This window comes from Triturus cristatus, chromosome 3_2, assembly GCF_964204655.1.
Source record: "Triturus cristatus chromosome 3_2, aTriCri1.1, whole genome shotgun sequence".
Classification (NCBI taxonomy): domain Eukaryota; kingdom Metazoa; phylum Chordata; class Amphibia; order Caudata; family Salamandridae; genus Triturus; species Triturus cristatus.
Window position 1 is genome coordinate 1,219,906,803 of NC_140584.1, and position 21,066 is coordinate 1,219,927,868.

The 21,066-nt window shown below is 48.3% G+C and overlaps 1 gene segment (V, D, J or C); it reads left to right on the forward strand.

The window, feature by feature from the left end:
* Window positions 1–12,259, forward strand: part of LOC146859503 (T cell receptor alpha chain MC.7.G5-like) — a 104,955-nt gene extending 92,696 nt beyond the window's left edge. The window contains exon 5 of the C gene segment in view: window positions 7,875–12,259.
* Window positions 12,260–21,066: the final 8,807 nt, after the last annotated feature.

Sequence of the window (21,066 nt, forward strand, 5' to 3'; positions counted from 1 at the left end):
GACACTGGCACGCTGCTCCAAAAGGTGTCGCGACTGGAGGCCGAGAATAAACGCATGGTCGAGAGGCTTGAGGATCAGGAGGGGCACTCCCGCCGCAACAATGTCCGCATCACGGGCATTCCGGAGAGCGAGGGGAGCCCAGCCATGGACCTCTATGTGGAGAACCTTATTAAAACTGAACTGCAGCCCAGGGGGCTCTCTGCCTTCTTCTCAGTGGAGCGGGCGCACAGGGTGCCCGGGGGGAGGCCGAGGGTCGGGGCTCCCCCCCGGCCGGTCCTGGCCCGCATTTTCAATTTCCGCGATCGTGATGCCATTTTACAGACGGCCCGCGTGGCCCCACCCTTGCGTATCCAGAACTCCCAAATATCCTTCTTTCCGGACTACACGGCGGCGGTGTCGGCGCGGCGGCGGAGCTTCCTGGAAGTCAAAAAGAGCTTGAGGGCCCGCGAACTTTCCTACTCAATGTTATTTCCGGCCAGACTGAGAGTGGTGGCAGAGGGAAAGACTTTGTTCTTCGAATCGCCGGAGGAAGCACATGACTGGCTGGAGGGGTGGCAACAAGTGAAACAGTCAGGCCGTTCCGACAGGCGCAAACGACCGGCGGGAGAGGCGCCGGACCCCACTGGCCGAGATGAAGCTCTGATGGCTGCGGCGCGGCTGCAGCACGAGGCTTAACCCGAAGGCGTTGGACACTGCTTACTTAAATGGACGGTGCAGGGTAAGGGGGATGACCCTGGGGTGGGGAGATGGCTATGTTTCCTACAGTAGCCCGGGACATACGGACACTCGAAATGGGGAAGGTACTGGTCTTCCTCGGACCTTCCGCTCCTTGCACGCGAGTTAGGTGCTGGGATATGGGGTCAAAGCGCTCTGCTGAGTTGGGGTGGCGGGCAGTTTGGAGTCCGCATGGCAGGGAGGCAGGGAGGGGGTTGGAGGGTATGAGGGTAATCTGTTGGGGTTTTTTAGCAGTTAAGGTTTACATTGGCAGTAATGTTTGTTGTGCGGCACATGCAACCACTACAGAGCACACACTGCGCGCCGTTTGCTGCGCGCCGCTGGTTCCCCTGGTACACGAGCGTTCTGATGGCTACTCACCGGGAGGAGGCGCCTGAGCTGGGCCCCTCCACTCCGATACCACCGCTCTCCCTGCTCACATGGAATGTGCGTGGCCTGGGGGACAAAATCAAGCGAGGCCTCGTTTTACACAGTCTTAAGAGATGCGCCCCAGCGATTGTCCTGCTGCAAGAAACCCACCTGATCGACACCACCAGTAAAGCGATGGACAGGTGGGGGTACAAAATGGTAGTACATTCGGAGTTTACCTCCGGGTCCAGAGGGGTGGGTATTTTAGTACGGAAGCACTACCCGCTTATTATACACACACATAAAACGGACAGAGCGGGGCGGTTTGCGGCTATAGCCATCCAGTGGGAGGGACGGCCCCTTAACATAGTCTCCGTTTACATCCCTCCTGCAATGCACGCCACCGCGCTGCCGGCGCTTAGCGAATTCCTCCTCGACCTGCCGGAGGGGGAACTGCTCATTGGCGGTGATTTTAATGCTGTAGTGCACGAAGCACTTGATAGGCACCCTCAGCGAGCGGGGGGGGCGGGACTGTCCCGGTTCGGAAGTTTTCTGGAGGCCATGGGTCTGTTGGATTTATGGCGGTTGCACCATCCGACGACAAAGCAATACACGTACCACTCGGGGGTGCATAACAGTCTTACCAGGATTGACTACTTCCTGGGTTCCACTAACTGTCCCCGCAATATCGATAGTGTTGAGATTAGACCTAGGGGTATCTCCGATCACTCCCCCATACTTCTGAAATATGACTGCTACGGCCTTGCACGTCGCCGTATTCCGGTGATACGTCCGGGTTGTCTCCAGGTTCCGACGATACATAAAGCGCTGTCAAAGGCGACGGTCCTCTTCTTTAAGGAAAATGCCCCTTCTGCTGCTTCGCCGACGATATTATGGGAGGCATACAAAACAGTCCTCCGAGATCAGGCGCTCACCACCATGGCGGCGCACCGGCGTGCGACGCTGGCGGAGCTACAATTGCTTGAACGGGAACTGCGCCTGGCGGAGGATCGGCAGGCTCGGGACCCAACTCTGGAGTCAGCCGCAGCCCTGCGGGCTGCGCAAACCAAGTATCGGGCGCACCTTACGGAGCACACGAAGCAGCAGCTGCTGGCCACACGGCACAGGATATATGACCTGGGGGATAAGACAGGGAAGCTCCTGGCGTGGCTTGACAGGAGGGAGGGTGGAACTAGGTGGATAGCGCAGCTCGCCTCTGAGGCAGGCCGGGTGCTAACAAAACCTGGCGAGATAGTGGACACTCTCGCGCGTCACTTTCGGCGGGTCTACTCCTCCAGCTCCTCTATGACAGAGAAGGAGGCAGGGACGTATGTGCGGGATCTGGCGATGCCCCGGCTCACCCCTGAGGCGGCGGATGTCTTAGAGGCTGACATTACAGTGGAGGAGGTGCAAATGGCGATCCTTGCGCTGCAGTCAGGTAAGGCGACGGGACCCAACGGTATACCAGTTGAGCTATACAAGCGACTGGCCGGGACGGTCGCCCCTCATTTGCTCAACATGTTTACGGATAGTCTCCGAGCGGGTGTACTCCCGCAGGACCAACGGACAGCTACTATTGTGGCTATCCCTAAGCCTGGCAAGCCGGCGTCAGAATGCACCTCCTATCGCCCTATCTCTCTGCTGAACGCAGAGGCGAAGATCCTCGCGAAACTCTTGGCATCCAGGCTCACGCCGCATTTGCCGAACATTGTACACCCGGACCAATCGGGTTTTATGCCTGGCAGGAGCACGGCCCTTAATCTGCGACGATTACACGGAGTGCTGGCCCGTGTGGGTCAGGTGCAGGAACCAGCGGTGCTGCTCTCATTGGATGCGCGAATGGCATTCGACATGGTCGAATGGCCATTCCTCTTTGCCGTCTTGTCGCACTTGGGCTTTGGGCCCAAATTTAGGGCCTGGGTCCGGCTCTTATATGCCCAACCACTGGCCCATGTGGCCGTGAACGGACACATATCGAGAGACTTTCCCCTTACGCGTGGCACCCGACAGGGATGCCCCCTGTCGCCCCTGCTCTTCGCTCTGGTGCTAGAACCCTTGGCAGCTTGGATCCGCTGGGAACCCCAGATACGGGGACTTAAATGGACAAATGGTTGGGAGGACCGTATCTCCCTCTACGCGGATGACGTGCTACTCTATCTCTCCTCCCCGAGACGCTCCATCCTTGCACTACTCAACATTTGTGCTATTTTCGGGAGAGCGTCCGGTTATACTATCAACTGGTCGAAATCGGTGCTCTATGTGCTGCGCGGCCCCACTCCCCGGCTCCCCGTGGACTGCCCGTTGCAGACGGTGACGGAGTCGTTTAAGTATCTGGGTATCCATATCACGGCCAACCCCACGGACTTCTTCCAACTAAATCTGCACCCCCCATTGGACCGCCTCCGGCGTGATGTGCGCCACTGGGGTACGCTACCGCTTGCGTTGCTGGGGAAGGCGGCCCTCTTTAAAATGATGGCCCTTCCCCGGTTCGTCTACGTGCTGGAAAACACACCGTATCGCGTCCCGCCAGACTACTTCCGCGCGATAGCAGCGCAGGTGGGGTGGCAGACCGCCGCGCATAGCGCAGTCAAAACTGACTCGCGGCTGGTACGACGGGGGGATCGCGCTTCCCGACATTCAGCTCTATTATTGGGCTGCGCAGCTCAAAGTCATAAACCAGTGGCTTCATGTCCCGCATACGGACCCGGCATTTAGAGCAGATAGGGACATAATGGGGGAACGAGGTGTGTTGGCGACCCTGTATGGTGGTGGGCTGACACCGGCTTTCATCGGCCCTCTCAGACAAACGGTGGCCATATGGCATGCAGCACAGGCCAGATTAGGGTGGCGCGGGGTGCTGACCAAGCTCACGCCGCTGTGGGACTCCAGGCAGCTTGGGAGGCTCCGGCACAGCAGGGGATTTGACAAGTGGGACGCTATAGGGATCTCTACGATTGGCGACATGTGGCATGGGAATGACGTTATCACATTCGACCGTCTCCAACAGCAATACGAACTGGCGCCCTCCGAATGGTTCCGCTACACGCAAATTAAACACGCCTTGCTGGCACGGCTAACACCGGGTGTGGCGGTACCAGAGGCATCGCCCTTAGAGGACCGGTTATTAACGGATTATATGCCGAAAAGGGCCACATCGTTTACATACCGTAAACTGATTAACAACCTGCCGGACCCAATGGGCCCTCTCCGCGAGAAATGGTCCCGTGATCTAGGGGAATTCGACGAACCGGAGTGGCGAGAGGTGCTGGCCTCGCCACGGGAGGCGGGTATACCATCGAGGCTCAGGCTGGTGCAGCTTCGCATCTTCCACCGCTCCTACTACACCAGGCACACACTGCACAAGATCGGCAGCGCGACACATCCTTTCTGCCTGCGCGGTTGCGGGGAGGTGGGAGGCTTCTTCCATACCATATGGGAATGCCCCGTGCTTCAGGAGTACTGGCGGGGGGTGCTGCACATGTTGTCACAGTCGGGGGGAGTCACGCTGGTGCCGGAGCCCAGACGCTGCCTGCTGAATATCTGGGAGCCTAACGACCTCTCGCGCTTGGCGCAGGGCTGGGCCACACTAGGATTAATGATAGCTAAACGCAACATAGCTCAAAAATGGGGGACAGGGGAACTGCCGCGCCTCACTGCTTGGGGCACAGACATGGACGAGGCCATGTTTGCAGAGAAGTCGGCCTTTATCAGACGGGGCTGTCCTGGCAAATGGAGTAAAGTATGGGGAGCGTGGAACTCCTATAGGGGTGACATCTGTGACCCGCCCTCAGATCCTGAAGACGATGCCTCAGACACAGACTAGGGTGGGGGACCCCGGGGATGGGGGAGCGAAATGGTGGATGTTGGAAAAATGTACCGCTGTTGAACTGTTTTCCGCCAACTTGCCGCATTCAGGGGCTACTGCGTTGCTCTACATTGTGGAACATTATGTATCTGATTACTGTATTGTGCTGCTGCTAATGAATACAATAAAAACAAGTTTAAAAAAAAAAAAAAACTACAGGGAGAGCTGCCTGGCATGAAATATTAGATAGATTTTGAAAAATGGGGTCCAATAGATGGCCCGCCATGTGGGTGGGACCTGAGTTGCAGAGTAAGATATTCATTGCCGCCAGATCAGCCATCAGAGAGGTGTTCGTTGTGCATGTCGGGTCATCAAAGTGAATATTCATGTCCCCCAGAATAGTTACGTTGGCAGCGTCCAACAAAAGGGGGGCAATAAGTTCAGGAAAGGCCGCAACCCTTGGCCTTGCTGGCCCCGGTGGGCGGTAGAACAAGTTCCCAGAAAATTTAAATTGGGGTGTAAGGGAGAGTTTGAATGAACTGTCCTCGCAACCCTTAAAAGGCAGGTCCTCCCACTTACAGGTGTAAACGTTATTAATTATTCATCAAGGATATGGACTAACATCTCCTAGGACTTCAGAGTTCACCTTCAATCCTCATCATGGGTATGGACCTGTCATCTGATGCCGCATGTGTCCTGACGAAGGAGTATCTCCCTCTTCCCTTAGAATTGTAAGCTATCTTGTGACACTCTCCTCTCAATCAATCAGGCATTTGTGAAGCGCGCTACTCAACCGTCAGGGTCTCAAGGCCTCAAGGCCTCTAGTTTCAAAGTAGACAAAGGTCTTAAGTCGCCTGCACTGGCATGTGAAGCTTTTCACTGCATCACCTCCTTGTCTGCATCAGAGATGCATCAACACCAACTTCTGAATCTTGTCTTACAGGTCAGACCATAGCCGCATCCGTTCCACACTGTATCATCTAAACGCCATCTTGTGTCCTTCTGAAGACCCTCTAGGTAGAAGGACAGGAGGACATCTATTAGTCCATGGAGGTGTTTCCTACATGTTTAATCTCAGGGAGACCTTCAGGTCCGGAATGGAGAGCATGACACACAAAGCTCTCCTTCCAGCTAACCCAGGAATCTAAAAAACACAAACTCCATATTAGCGAGGTGGTGGAATCACTGGAGAGAGATGCAGCCCTCCAATAGAAATCCCACACAGAAGGAGACCCCAAGCTCTGGACCAGGCCTCCTCCTGTCAGGCTTCAAGAGTAAGGAGCCGCCTACTGGAAGAGCTCACGTGGATATGGGGTACCATCCCTCGAGAAGTATTTTAAGAACCTACTTTTCTGAAGGCGCGTAAAGGACAGAGAATGTTCAAGTCTGGTCTCTCACTCATCCTGACCCTGGTTGCTGTATCTTGTTGTGAACTTTGTTACTTGCCAAGCTCTGCGCTGACCATGACCCTAGATCGAACTATGAAAATATCATTCATAAAACACATAAATAAGATATACATTGGGTTTATTAAATCAGCTTATTAAATTGATCAATCTGGAGGTGTGTCTTCCATTTTCCACACTAAAGGGGGCCCCAAGAACTCTTGTTTCCATGTGCATGATTTCGTCTAATTTAACTAGGTTTTGCCACAGAGCTCACCTAAACCCACACCAACCCGGCCTCTGACTGACGACTGACCAGAAAAATCACATGTGAAACACGTTTAACTGCAAATTCAAATTTTTGAGCAAAGTCTGATAATAAAGTGCACAAAAGTGGAACTTCCTCGCGAGGCCACCAAGATGGCTCAGTGACACCAGCGCTCCCTACTGACACCCATTTAAACATTTAGGGGCAGATTTACAAGCCCCTTGCGCCTCTTTGCGCCACCATTGCATCACGTTTTTTGACTCAACGGTGGCGCAAACAATGCGCCCTATTTACAACGTGACGCATCTAGGGAGATGCGTCACGTTGTAAAGCCCTGCATCACATTATACCTGCGTCAGGTATAATGTATGCAGGGGGGCGTTCCTACGCAGGAAAGCCTCATAAAAGTGACGCAGTGAAATCTACAAGATTTCACTGCGTCACGTTTAGGACACCACTGCGTCAAAACCATACGCCTGCTTGAAGCAGGCGTAAGGAGTGAAGCAGTGTAGTAGGAATAGGCTACAAAATGCATTGCTGGAGTTGCGTCGTGCTTGCAACACGACTCCAGCAATGAGTGACTTTTGCCCCAACAGATGCGTCAGAATTTCTGACGCAGCTGTCAATTCTTCCGTCATGGTGCGCATCCATGGTGGCGCAAGCCTTTTTCCGGGTAGCACAAGGAAAGTGACGCCTCTCTAGAGATACATCACTTTCTTGTAAATCTACCCCTTAGGTTACAAGTTTCATTTTTAACAGGGCTCTCATACTGCAGAGGTCCAGGCCCTGAGAGCAAATTAACTTATAGAAACACTTACTACTTACAGGGCTTATAAATGCAAAGCTGCAGAATTACAACCTATATTAAAATAAGTTATTATTACTATTATGCAGCCATAGTAATCATTAAGGGGACTCTTCCTTTTGTGCTCTGCAGCAGGGCCAGTAGTAAAGGTGGAAATTAAGTAGTGTGTTTAAGTAGGGTGTAGTCTTCCCTTTGAGAAGTAACACCATCTCCCATCCACCCCTGCATTTCCCTCTCAATAACTCACTAGCGCTCAACACATGCGGAGTTGAGACAGAATCAACGCGCTGTGGCTGTTTCAAGGCGCTGCAGCGTTAGCCAACAGGCTTCCTACCGCTACACCAGGCAGGGGTTGGGTGGTGGGCAGGAGCGTGAAGGGGTCCACAACATGAAAACATTTGAATATTTAGTAAGCAATTTGTGGATGTGCTACATAACAGAATGACCAGAATGTAACAACTTTAAGATCACCTGTGGAGCTCAAATGACACATATCTGTAATGAATTCTCTTTGTCTCCGTTCCTTAGGATTGAAAGTGCGGAAGATGGTCAGGGAAGCACACAGATCATATGTAACCATTTCAGCTTGCATCGAGCCGGCCTATCAGCGCAGTAACCACAATGGTCCTATGTCCCCTGCCAAGGAGCTTTATGTCAACGATGATGAATTTGAAGATATCTCCATCCTTCATCTTCAGCTGACGCAGTCACTGGTCTGGCCAAGGACAGCATCGCAACCCATCTGCTGTGCTGAAACCGCAACAAAGACATTTCAAAATTCAGTACTGATTCTGGCTAAAACCAAAAAACATTCATCCGAGAGGAGTGGACTTGTGCCTGTGACTGCAAAGCATCAGAATTTCATTTTCTCATTCATAAACTGCCTCTATGTGTAGCTCACATACCTTGTCTCTGTCCTTCTCTTGATGTTTCATCATACAACCAGCTTGTCTCTACCTGAAATGCATGGTGCATTCTGGATCATTAATGTCTCTTGTCTAACTCAAAAACTCCACTTGGCTGTTCTTCTAGTGAACAGAGCCTCTTGGGTTCCTCTTCTACAGGAGTGAGCTTCTAGCATCGCTGTTCTGGAGAAGGTGGCCTCCTGGGTTAGTCTTGCAGAGGACTGAGTCCCCTGGGTTTCTCTCTTAGAGGAGGGAGCCTTTTAGTATTGCTTTCTAGAGGAGGTGGTTGCTCCTCTACAGGAAGAAGAAATCTTAAATTGCTCTTCTAGAGAAGGGAGCCTCTTGGGTTGTTCTTTTACGGGAGGGGGCCTCTAGAATTGGAGTTCTAGAGAAGGTGGCCTCCATGGTTTTTCTTGTATTGGAAGGAGTCGTTTGGGTTTTTCTACTAGTGAAGGGACCCACTTGGGATCCTATTCTATAGGAGAAGGTGATTGGGTTTCTATTCTGAGGATTGAGCCACTTGGGGTTCCCTATTAGAGAAGGGAGCCTCTTGCTATTCCTAGTTCTAGAGGAGTGTGTCACATAGGTTTCTCTGCTAGAGGAAGGAGCTTCTTGAGATCATCTTCTAGAAATGTAATCTACTTGGGTTGATCTGCTAGAGGAGGAAATCACTTGGGTTGCTCCTCTAAAGATGTGAGTCTCTTCAGTTGCTGCTGTACATATGTGATCATCTTTAGGTGCCCTGCTACAGATGTGCGTCTCTTGGGTTGCTCTTCTACAGATGTGAGTGTCTTAGGTTTCTCTTCTAGAGGAGAGAGCCTCTTGGGTTGCTCTTCTAGAGGAGTACATCTCTTGGATTGCTCTTCTAGAGATGTGATACTCTTGGGTTGCTTTTCTAGAGGAGGAAGCCTCTTGGGTTGCTGTTCTACAGATGTGAGCCTCTTAGGTTGCTCTTCTACGGATGTGAGCATCTTGAGTTGCTGTTCTAGAGTAGGGAGCCTTTTGGGTTGCTGTGTTAAAGATATGAGCCTCTTAGGTTGCTCTTCTACAGATGTGAGGGTCTTGGGTTGCTATTCTAGAGGAGTGAGCCTCTTGGGTCGCTCTTCTAGAGATGTGAACCTCTTATTTCACTCTTCTACAGATGTGAGCCTCTGACGTTGCTCTTCTAGAGAAAGGGAGACCCTGAGGCTGTTCTTCTAGAGGAGGGAGCTTCTGATGTTGCTCTTCTAGAGGAGGGAGCACCTGAGGTTGCTCTTCTAGAGGAGGGAGCCCCTGAGGTTGCTCTTCTAGAGGAGGGAGCCTCTGACATTCCCCTTCTAGAGAAAGGAGCACCTGAAGTTGCTGTTCTAGAGGGGGGGAGCCCCTGAGGTTGCTCTTCTAGAGGAGGGAGCCTCTGACGTTGCCCTTCTAGAGAAAGGAGCACCTGAAGTTGCTCTTTTAGAGGAGGGAGCCCCTGAGTTTGCTTGTCTAGAGAAGGGAGCCCCTGAGGTTGCTCTTCTAGAGGAGGGAGCCCCTGAGGTTGCTCTTCTAGAGAAGGGGGCCCCTGAGGTTGCTCTTCTAGAGGAGGGAGCACCTTAAGGTTGGTCTTGCAAAGGAGGGATCACCTGAGGTTACTCTTCTAGAGGAGGGAGCCCCTGAGGTTGCTCTTCTAGAGGAGGGAGCCACTGAGGTTGCTCTTCCAAAGGAGGGATCACCTGAAGTTACTCTTCTAGAGGAGGGAGCCTCTGAGGTTGCTCTTCCAAAGGAGGGATCACCTGAGGTTGCTCTTCTAGAGGAGGGAACCTCTAACGTTGCTATTCTAGAGGAAGGAGCACCTGAGGTTGCGCTTCTAGAGGAGGAAGCCTCTGACATTGCTCTTCCAGAGGAGGGATCACCTGAGGTTGCTCTTCTAGAGGAGGGAGCCCCTGAGGTTGCTCTTCCAAAGGAGGGATCACCTGAAGTTGCTTTTCTAGAGGAGAGAGCCCCTGTGGTTGCTCTTCCAAAGGAGGGATCACCTGAGGTTGCTCTTCTAGAGGAGGGAGCCCCTGAGGTTGCTCTTCCAAAGGAGGGATCACCTGAGGTTGCTCTTCTAGAGGAGGGAGCCCCTGAGGTTGCTCTTCCAAAGGAGGGATCACCTGAAGTTACTCTTCTAGAGGAGGGAGCCCCTGAGGTTGCTCTTCCAAAGGAGGGATCACCTGAGGTTGCTCTTCTAGAGGAGGGAACCTCTGACGTTGCTATTCTAGAGGAAGGATCACCTGAAGTTGCTCTTCTAGATGAGGGAGCCCCTGAGGTTGGTCTTGCAAAGGAGCGATCAGCTGTGGTTACTCTTCTAGAGGAGGGAGCCCCTGAGGTTGCTCTTCCAAAGGAGGGATCACCTGAGGTTGCTCTTCTAGAGGACGTAGCCCCTGAGGTTGCTCTTCCAAAGGAGGGATCACCTGAAGTTACTCTTCTAGAGGAGGGAGCCTCTTGGGTTGCATCTTACAAATGATTGGATCTCCGTGGCTGTATTAAGAATGCTGTCAAATGCTCAATGGAAGGTGTAAGCCTCTACTATCCATCATCCACATGAACATTAAACATTAACCCCGTGCAGGGAACCCACTACTTATGGAAGTAGGCATTGCTATCCCTCTATTTACAGATGCCTGTGAGGAACATTGAATGGCAATGGAAAGAGCATTAAAGTTGTGTCTTATCAAGACATGAAATACTGAAATAACTCACAAGGAAGAACTTTCACACCAATTTATTTTCTAGGATCAAATACATAAAGGATCCTTCTGGGAAGAAGGAAGGAAGACAATAGTGAAGGTGTGCCATAAAACGTGTGCTTTGTGAGTGATGTGTTTAGTGCAGGCAGCGCTTGTAATACCATTCGATTAGTGCAAGAAGAGATACAATTCAACTGTAAATACTGCACTGTTACACTAACATAAACAGTGCAACGAGGCACTCTGTCTGAGCAATCCGTGCTAAGAATACAATGTGCTCAGCTCAATAAGGGGAGGATCTCTGCACCTCTATCATAAATAGGAGTCGCATTATACACATTTTAGTTCACTGGCTCCCCATCGTCAACAACCACAAACTTCAGTGTTTAACGTCCTCTACAATGTCCACCACAGCATCCAACATCCACCACAGAAGCCAACGTCCACCATCGGCACTCAACGCCCACCATACGCCCTGTGCCCACCACCAGCCATCCATGCCCACCACCACATCCAATGTCCACCACAGCATCCAACATCCACCACAGAAGCCAACGTCCACCATCAGCACTCAACGCCCACCACACACCCAGTGCCCACCACCAGCCATCCATGCCCACCATCACATCCAATGTCCACCACAGTATGAAGCCAACGTCCACCATCAGCACTCAACACCCACCACACACCCAGTGCCCACCACCAGCCATCCATGCCCACCACCACATCCAATGTCCATCACAGCAGCCAATGCCCACCACCAGCACCCAATCTCCACCACAGCTCCCATCTTCTGCCACCAGCCGCCAGTACTCACCACACCATGCAATGTGCATTACCAATCACCAACGCTCAGCATCCATGACCTCTCCTGGACAACAAACCCAAGAGGTGAAGAACATAATGTGTTAAACTGAGAAGGTCTTGTCAGCCGTGTAAGAGCTGCTTATATCAGGAATGTCCACTCTTGACACTGGTGGTTGGTCTGCTCTAGTGTTTGCCCGAGGCCATTATAATGGTTTGCCCCAGAATGACACACGCAGCAGTGAGTAGCCTTCTGTGGGGGTTCCACAGGCGCAGTTCACCAGTCGCTGTGCCTGCAGCCCATATCGGGCTTAGTCGCTTAATCTCTATGAATGTATTTCATTTCTGTGTTATTCCCTTGAGAAAACTGTAAATTTAAATTATGTATTTTAGTAAATATAAAGACAAAGCGTAGAGCTTTTATCTGAGGTGTACTCATTCAGTTTATATTTCTGAAACAGATGCATATTCATTGTATCACTTTCTTGTATTACAATAAATTCTACGAAGAAAAGCCGTGCATCATGTGTCTTTGTGACTCAAGCTAAAGGGAAAGAGATACAATATCTTTACATGTCTTTTAACCGGGCAAGGTTTGTTTGATTTTAGCAACCATTCTATTTAATTATCTGCATTGGGCTATATTCAATCTGTATATAGTATTAAACATTAAACAAAAAAAGCTCAGCACACTTGTAAATGTTACATATGGACAATCCACAATAAGATGTGTCGACAGCACAATTCTTGTCTCAAAAAGAAGTCGATACATTCTGTTGATATAGAGTTTAGTCCTTTATTCACAAACAAGCATTTTTTTGCAACCGCCAACGCGTTTTGTACACAATCGGACTTCTTCAGGGCTACAAAGATATATAAAAAAACACACTATTTACAACACTGAATATACAAACATTTAAAAAATCATTAAAGCCTAGTTAGTTCTTAGAATAAAATACTGACATCATTAAATAGGTGGTATATAAGCAAATCATATCAAAAATTATATTTGAGATATACAGTCCCTATATCGTTTTACATTTGTTAAAAAAGGGGGAGGAACAATCATATGTATATAGAACAGAACATAACCTAAGATGTATTATTCTGGTTAGTTCTCATTTTTAATACAAAATTCATTGGATAATGTCAAACCAATCCTTTATCTATATCATATTACCAATAATTACAACATATGCAGATGTGCACAGACCTCACAATATAGATTTCATTCCTTTAGTATCTAAGTATCCATTTCCAAATATATTTGACCAATTTATTTAAAAGCGAGTTATCCAGACATAGTGCATCTACAATTTCCAGAGAACTAGTCGTATATCCTAAAGAGAAATGCATAAATGGGCAATATGTCAAAAGACCACTATTGGTCACAGTGAATTAATATATATGGTGTTCGTGCTTTTTTATGGTCGATCTTTAAAGGAATATACATTACATAGTATTTTCATTTGTGTTAAATATGTCAAATATTATGCATTGCCTACAAGAATTTCTGTGCTCTTTGGAAGTAACTTATAAACAATGGTCGTATCTTAACTAGTTGGCATTTTAGCTATATTTCTCAGAGCGAATCTTCATAAAGTATTTATTTCAAAAGACCAAGAACACATCCACAGGTATTACACCGATAACATATAGTAATTGTGGCACCCGTCTTCCCTGTATAAGCATCATACGTGCATGAGAATTAAGATAATTCACTCCTATTTAGCATTGCAGGGAGGAGCCATAAGCGCATATTATAGACACATCAGTCCAGAATACTGAAAAAATCATCACACGGCCCGATTTTCAAGGACAATTAGCCCAGATAGTTCCAGTGAGTTGTCCCAGGGGTTCAAAGTATTTTATTGCTTTGAATATCCGTCAAACGATATGACGTTTTGTACATTTTTTAATTCGGTCAAATCTTGTAATATACATGTACACATTAGGATAATTGCACCTTAAAATCTCCACCTTTAGCCTAGAGCTCGCCCTTCACGTAAGCCGCCATTTTCGGGAGGAGGAATTTGAAGGTATAGTGTTTCATGTACGTGCCCCCATGGCAGCATCCTGGGAGCACCTATGGGTGTCCCGGAAGCACTTGTCAGCATCCTCGAAGTGCCCGTCAGCGTCCTGGAAGTGTCAGACATCAGACATGCTGTCCTTTTTCTCCTCCATTTTTTATATACTCAAGAAGAATTTCTGAACTTAAAAAAGTAGTTGAGTGCGATTGCTGAGGTAAATAAAGCTTCTAATGAGATGAGGGTGCTTCAGGGGCGTAAAACAGGTGGTAAAATGGTGACCCCAGAACCCAGGTTGAACTGCACGCTATCGTCACTCACAGAGGGGTGGAATCATCAATGTTTCATGGGAGAGTCCAGGAATGCGCCATATTTAACATTATATGTTGTACTGCAGTCCTCTCCTTGCACTGGGGCACTATGTGCTGCCAAGCGCCAACGCAGGAACATTTGTGTCATGTTAAAAGGGTGCCTGCGTTAAAGGCAGAATTCTTTTTGTGCATGAAGGTGCACCCTCCTGCACAAAAACTATCATCTGACGCCTTTTCCTCTTTCTACGAGAGCTGCCGAATGCAGCACACACAGGAAGAGGAATTAACAAGGAGAAATAAAGATATTTCCCCTCGTTGCACCTCCCCTGGGTAGGCATAGCATTTTGATACATTGCTAGGGCTCCCGTTCTTGGTAAATCTGGGAATGCGCAAAAAGTCCATAGATGGATGCGTGGGAACACCCACACTCCACCCATGCAACGCCTCCCTGGGGCAGAGCAGCACAAGGCAGTGACTAGCGCTGCCTTGCGCTACTCCAGGTTCATGAAGCGCCGCTGGGCCACGCAGGATGGCCGCGCAGAGTTTAGCGTTGCATTGCCCTTTCCTTACCTTGCGTGGCACAAGGACGACACAACATTTTGATGAATATGGCACAAAATACTCATGCAGAGAGAATGTCCCTCCACTGAATATCTCGATGTGCTCGGTCTGACTGAACCGTGGCCGAGGGATTGGTATGGCCCTGACCTACATACACCATCCCCCCCCCCGTACAACATTATTAGAGAGGACAGAGAGGCTGGCTCACCCGGGGGATACCCGGGATTTCCCATTCAAATGTGTTAATTAAAGAGATTGAAATGACCAATTTTCCATTATCATAAACTTTAATTTTATGGAACTCCAAGCAAACATAATGTGGACTTGCTCACTATCATATTCCCCCCCATACCCAGGTATAGTTTGAGTTTTGGTTCCTCTCTAGCTCAAATAAATGCTCTGCATTTATTAAAATCTTAGAATTTTTTTTAATGGGAGGGTTTCAATATACTGTGGAATGATAAAAACAATTGTGAGTCTACAGACTTGTCGCTCTGGTTATCGGCTGTAAACCTGGAATGAATGTTTGTACCACACACGTGAAAGTCCTCTCAATTCATCTAAATTTTTACAATGGATAAGACACATTTTGCGGGGGGAGCTAAAGTTGGTATGTTCTGAACATTTTACATTAAAGAGAACAGCAATGGACAACCGCCCATCAAAGTTACCCAACTATTGGGGTGACATTTCCAAAGTGTCCTTGGTAAAAGCCCTTGAGCAAACCCCCAGCTGCAAGCTGGAGTGGTAAAGAAGTTAGCAAGCCAGCAGAGGGCGTCAGTGACTGGCTTAATGGTGCTCCACATTCAGTGGTAAGGACGGTACCCAACCAGTGGAGCGCGTCACTGACTGGGTTAATGACACTCTACATTCAGTGGTAAGGAGGGTACCCAATCAGCAGAGGGAGTCAGTAATTGGGTTAATAACGCTCTAGATTCAGGACCAAGGAGGGTACCCATCCAGGGGGGTGGCAGTGGTTGGCTTAATGATGCTCTAGATTCAGTTGTAAGGAGGTTACTCAACTAGTAGTGTGGTCAGTGACTGGGTTAAAGACGCTCTAGATTCAGAGGTATGGAGGGTATTCAACCGTTAGAGGGAGTCAGTGGTTGGGTTAATAACACTCTGGATTCAGTTGTAAGGAGGTCAGTTACCCAGTGGAGGGCATTACTGACTCAGTTAATGATGCTCTAGATTCAGTTGTAAGGAGGATAGTCAACCAGTGGAGGGCATCACTGGCTGGGTTAATGACGCTCTAGATTCAGTTTTAAGGAGGGGACCCAACCACTGGAGGGAGTCAGTGACTGAGTTAATGATGCTCTAGATTCAGTGGTAAGGAGGATACTCAACCAGTGGAGGGACTCAGTGACTGAGTTAATGATGCTCTAGATTCAGTTGCAAGGAGAATAGTCAACCAGTGGAGGGCATCACTGACTGGGTTAAGGATGCTCTAGATTCAGTTGTAAGGAGGATAGTCAACCAGTGGAGGGCATCACTGACTGGGTTAAAGACGCTCTAGATTCAGTTGTAAGGAGGACAGTCAACCAGTGAAGGGCATCACTGACTGGGTTAATGACGCTCTAGATTCAGTTGTAAGGAGGGGACCCAACCACTGGAGGGAGTCAGTGACTGAGTTAATGATGCTCTAGATTCAGTGGTAAGGAGGATACGCAACCAGTGGAGGGACTCAGTGACTGAGTTAATGATGCTCTAGATTCAGTTGCAAGGAGAATAGTCAACCAGTGGAGGGCATCACTGACTGGGTTAAGGATGCTCTAGATTCAGTTGTAAGGAGGATAGTCAACCAGTGGAGGGCATCACTGACTGGGTTAAAGACGCTCTAGATTCAGTTGTAAGGAGGATAGTCAACCAGTGGAGGGCATCACTGACTGGGTTAATGACGCTCTAGATTCAGTTGTAAGGAGGGGACCCAACCACTGGAGGGAGTCAGTGACTGAGTTAATGATGCTCTAGATTCAGTGGTAAGGAGGATACGCAACCAGTGGAGGGACTCAGTGACTGAGTTAATGATGCTCTAGATTCAGTTGCAAGGAGGATAGTCAACCAGTGGAGGGAGTCAGTGACTGAGTTAATGATGCTCTAGATTCAGTGGTAAGGAGGATACGCAACCAGTGGAGGGACTCAGTGACTGAGTTAATGATGCTCTAGATTCAGTTGCAAGGAGGATAGTCAACCAGTGGAGGGAGTCAGTGACTGAGTTAATGATGCTCTAGATTCAGTTGTAAGGAGGATAGTCAACCAGTGGAGGGCATTACTGACTGGGTTAAGGATGCTCTAGATTCAGTTGTAAGGAGGATAGCCAACCAGTGGAGGGCATCACTGACTGGGTTAATGACGCTCTAGATTCAGTTGTAAGGAGGATAGTCAACCAGTGGAGGGCATCACTGACTGGGTTAAGGATGCTCTAGATTCAGTTGTAAGGAGGATAGTCAACCAGTGGAGGGCATCACTGACTGGGTTAAAGACGCTCTAGATTCAGTTGTAAGGAGGATAGTCAACCAGTGGAGGGCATCACTGACTGGGTTAATGACGCTCTAGATTCAGTTGTAAGGAGGGGACCCAACCACTGGAGGGAGTCAGTGACTGAGTTAATGATGCTCTAGATTCAGTGGTAAGGAGGATACTCAACCAGTGGAGGGCATTACTGACTGGGTTAAAGATGCTCTAGATTCAGTTGTAAGGAGGATAGTCAACCAGTGGAGGGCATTACTGACTGGGTTAAAGATGCTCTAGATTCAGTTGTTAGGAGGATAGTCAACCAGTGGAGGGCATTACTGACTGGGTTAAAGATGCTCTAGATTCAGTTGTTAGGAGGATAGTCAACCAGTGGAGGGAATCACTGACTGAGTTAAAGATGCTCTAGATTCAGTTGTTAGGAGGATAGTCAACCAGTGGCGGACATCACTGACTGGGTTAAGGATGCTCTAGATTCAGTTGTAAGGAGGATAGCCAACCAGTGGAGGGAGTCACTGACTGGGTTAATGACGCTCTAGATTCAGTTGTAAGGAGGATAGTCAACCAGTGGCGGGCATCACTGAGTGGGTACAGATGCTCTAGATTCAGTTGTAAGGAGGATAGCCAACCAGTGGAGGGAGCCACTGACTGGGTTAATGACTCTCTAGATTCAGTTGTAAAGAGGATAGTCAACCAGTGGAGGGCATCACTGACTGGGTTAAAGATGCTCTAGATTCAGTTGTAAGGAGGATACTCAACCAGTGGAGTGCACCACTGACTGGGTTAATGATGCTCTATATTCAGTGGTAAGGAGAGTACCTAATCATAGGAGGGAGTCAGTGATTGGGTTAAAGATGCTCTAGGTTCGGTGGTAAGAAGGTCACCCAACCAGCAGATGGCTTTCTTGACTAGGCTAATGATGTTCTAGATTCAGTGGTAAGGAGGGAACCCACCAACTCCAGGCAGGAACCACCACTCTAGGCAGGGTAAGCTAAACATACAATAAGATAGACTGTGCTCACCGTCTGGTAGCTTGGCACAGAGCAGTCAGGTGTATCTACTAAGGCAATGTGTAAAGTATTTGTTCTACACACATACACACAGTAACACAATTAACTCATCAAAACGGACTCCATACAGGTTTAAAAATATAGATAATATTTTAATGAATAAAACAAGACCAAAATGACAAAAATTCAATAAGGAGAACCGGAATTATGATTTTTTTTAAAGACTACACCCAAAACAGTGCTTAAAAGTCAATAGCACTAAAAGGTTACTTTATGTCACTCTAGGTGGGGGAAATCCAAAGTTCAGGGCAAATGCGATGGAGCGCGGGTCGGATACAGTTCCAAACAGGTACTGCTGAAGTTTTACCTTCTCAAGCTGAGCCAAGAGCTCCGTTTGTGGGTGACATGATCACTGACAGCAAGTAGAGCATCACTAGCAATGATGCTGAGGCCACAAAGGGTCGGCCGGGTGTCACAAATGGCAGACGGGGCGTCTCAGATCCAGGCGGCAATGCGTACTGACCATATAGAGAGGATGTTGAGGTGGCTTGCGCTAATCCTTCGAGAGAGCGGTGCAGTACCAGTGAAAACTGGCCTGTTTGAAGTCATGAAGAACCCACAAGCTTGATTTCAGGTGCCTAGGTGCTGAGGTGCTGTAGGTGATGAAACAACTGCAAAACCCACGTCTGGGGCCCAGAGCTTGGAGAGGACACCTCAGGCAAGTGTATGACTCACAGTGGGCAGAGTCCATCAGCACCAGCAGAAATGTAGAAAGTCTTTTATGCCCCTGAGACTTCAGAAAGTAGAAGGTAAGCCAGCAAGCCCTTAGAGATCATTTAGAGGGAAGGCAGAGTCCAGCTCTCCTTCCTGCAGAGTCAGGGAAAGGCAGCAAGGCAACAAGCAAAAAAGCAGTCCTTCCAGAAAAGCAGTCCAGTTGAGTCCTTCAAGCAGCTCAGCATTCCTTCTGACAGATGCAGAAGTGTCTGATTTTATGGGGTCAGAGACCCAGCACTTTTACCCAAAAATGCCTTTGATGTAGGGGGTGACTTCAAAGGAACTCTCTGAAATGCACATGGATCCCTTACACCCCAGTCCTGTCTGCCAGGCTTACCCTGGCAGGGGTGGTAAATCAGTGCTTTGTGTTGTTGTTTGGACTACCTCTCCCTCTTCCTGCTCAGTAAGGGTATCAGAATGCAGAGGAATGCAGAGGAGTTCCCAGTCACACATAGCCCTTCCTCTGTTAGTGGTTGTCAAGAGGGAATTCATAAAGTGTAGCTGTCACCCAAACCAGCCTTGTATAAGAAACAGGCTGTCAGGCACAAAGATCAGTACCTACAAGTGGCATTTCTAAAACAGTGATGTTAAATCATCTTCACTTTAAGGTGATTTATCATCACCCTTCGAAACCAATCAAACATGAATAAGCTGCTCCTTCCTGATCAGGAATTACAGCTTAAAAGTGTATTAAGGAACTCCCAATGCTGGCCTATGAGAGGGGTAGGCATTACAGTAGTCAAAAATGAAATAGGCTGTTTGTCACCACCAGGACAAGCAATACATAAAGGCACTTGCCCTAACATTTTCTTATATGGCACCCTGCCCTTAGGGTTACTTATTACCTACCTTAGGGGTGACTTATATGTAATAAAAGGAGAGTTTAAGGCTTAGCAAGTAGGTTTGAATGCCAAGACAAAGTGGCAGTAAATTGCACTCGCCGGCCTTACAGTGGCAGGTGTGAGACAGGTTTAAAAGGCTACTTGTGTGGGTGGCACAAGGAGTGCTGCAGGCCGACTGGTAGCATTTGAAGTACAGGGCCTGGGAATGTGGTATACCAGTTTACAAGGGACTTACCAGTACAACAAATATGCCAATCAGGTATAGGCCAGTATCATTATGCTTGGGGGAGAAGCATGTCCACTTTAGCACTGGTCAGCAGTGGAAAGTGCTCAGAGTCCTAAGGTGAACAAAAAGAATCAATCAAAATGAGAGGCAAAAGGCAAACGTTTGGGGTAAAGACTGCTGGACGGATGACAGGTCTAACAGAGGGAACCAGTGAGTCAGTAAAAATAACTTTATTCGATTTATCATAATAAATCATAGACGCACATATAGTATAAATTCATTAAAATCATCAAAACACATTTCAATACATTCATCAGAAAAAGAGAACAACTCCAGACTAAAACAATGACACATAAAAACAAACTGTGTAATTCTCTAAGAATTGTCAATATAATTAGGCTAGCCTCACTTGTCTAAAACCTAGTGGCACCAATAAAGCGGGGACATATTTATGTCGCAGATTGATAAACTTTGGACAAATAAAAACAATATGTAAATTGTTGAGTGCAGCAGCCATACCACAAGTACAAAACGAAGCATCCTTTAGTTTATGTCATCCAACCAACAGCTGTAGAAATAAATCTAGGTGAAATTAAGACAGGAGGCGCATATGAAATACCGGCATGTCTAGAGTTAAATGCCATTCATAATTGCTCGAGAGTTTTACCATCTCATGGTGCTTACAGGAAGTTTTAGACAAAGCCCTCTCTGCCCTTTTTTCCTGCATGTGGAAACTATAATCATCCTTCGCTCATACATTTTTGCAAGTAAATCTGGGTGGTAAAACATCTCTGGCCTACCCATCTCCCTCAAGAGATCTTTGATGTGCTGTATCCATGGACTTTTATGGCTAGAATCCAACCCCAGACAGTCTCTCAGAATCATTCTGTTAAAATCCAGGTCACTTTTGAGCCATACTGACAAACATAATAATACGGGCGGATTTGGATATAATGTGAGGTAAAACCGACTCCCAGTTCTTCATGAAGAATTTCTGAAGGGTCAGACTGAGGCAACCTCAGAATCCTCCTCAAAAATGAGTTCTCTGCAACCTGGCTGAAGGAACAGGACACATGCCCCCAGATCTCTGCTCCGAAA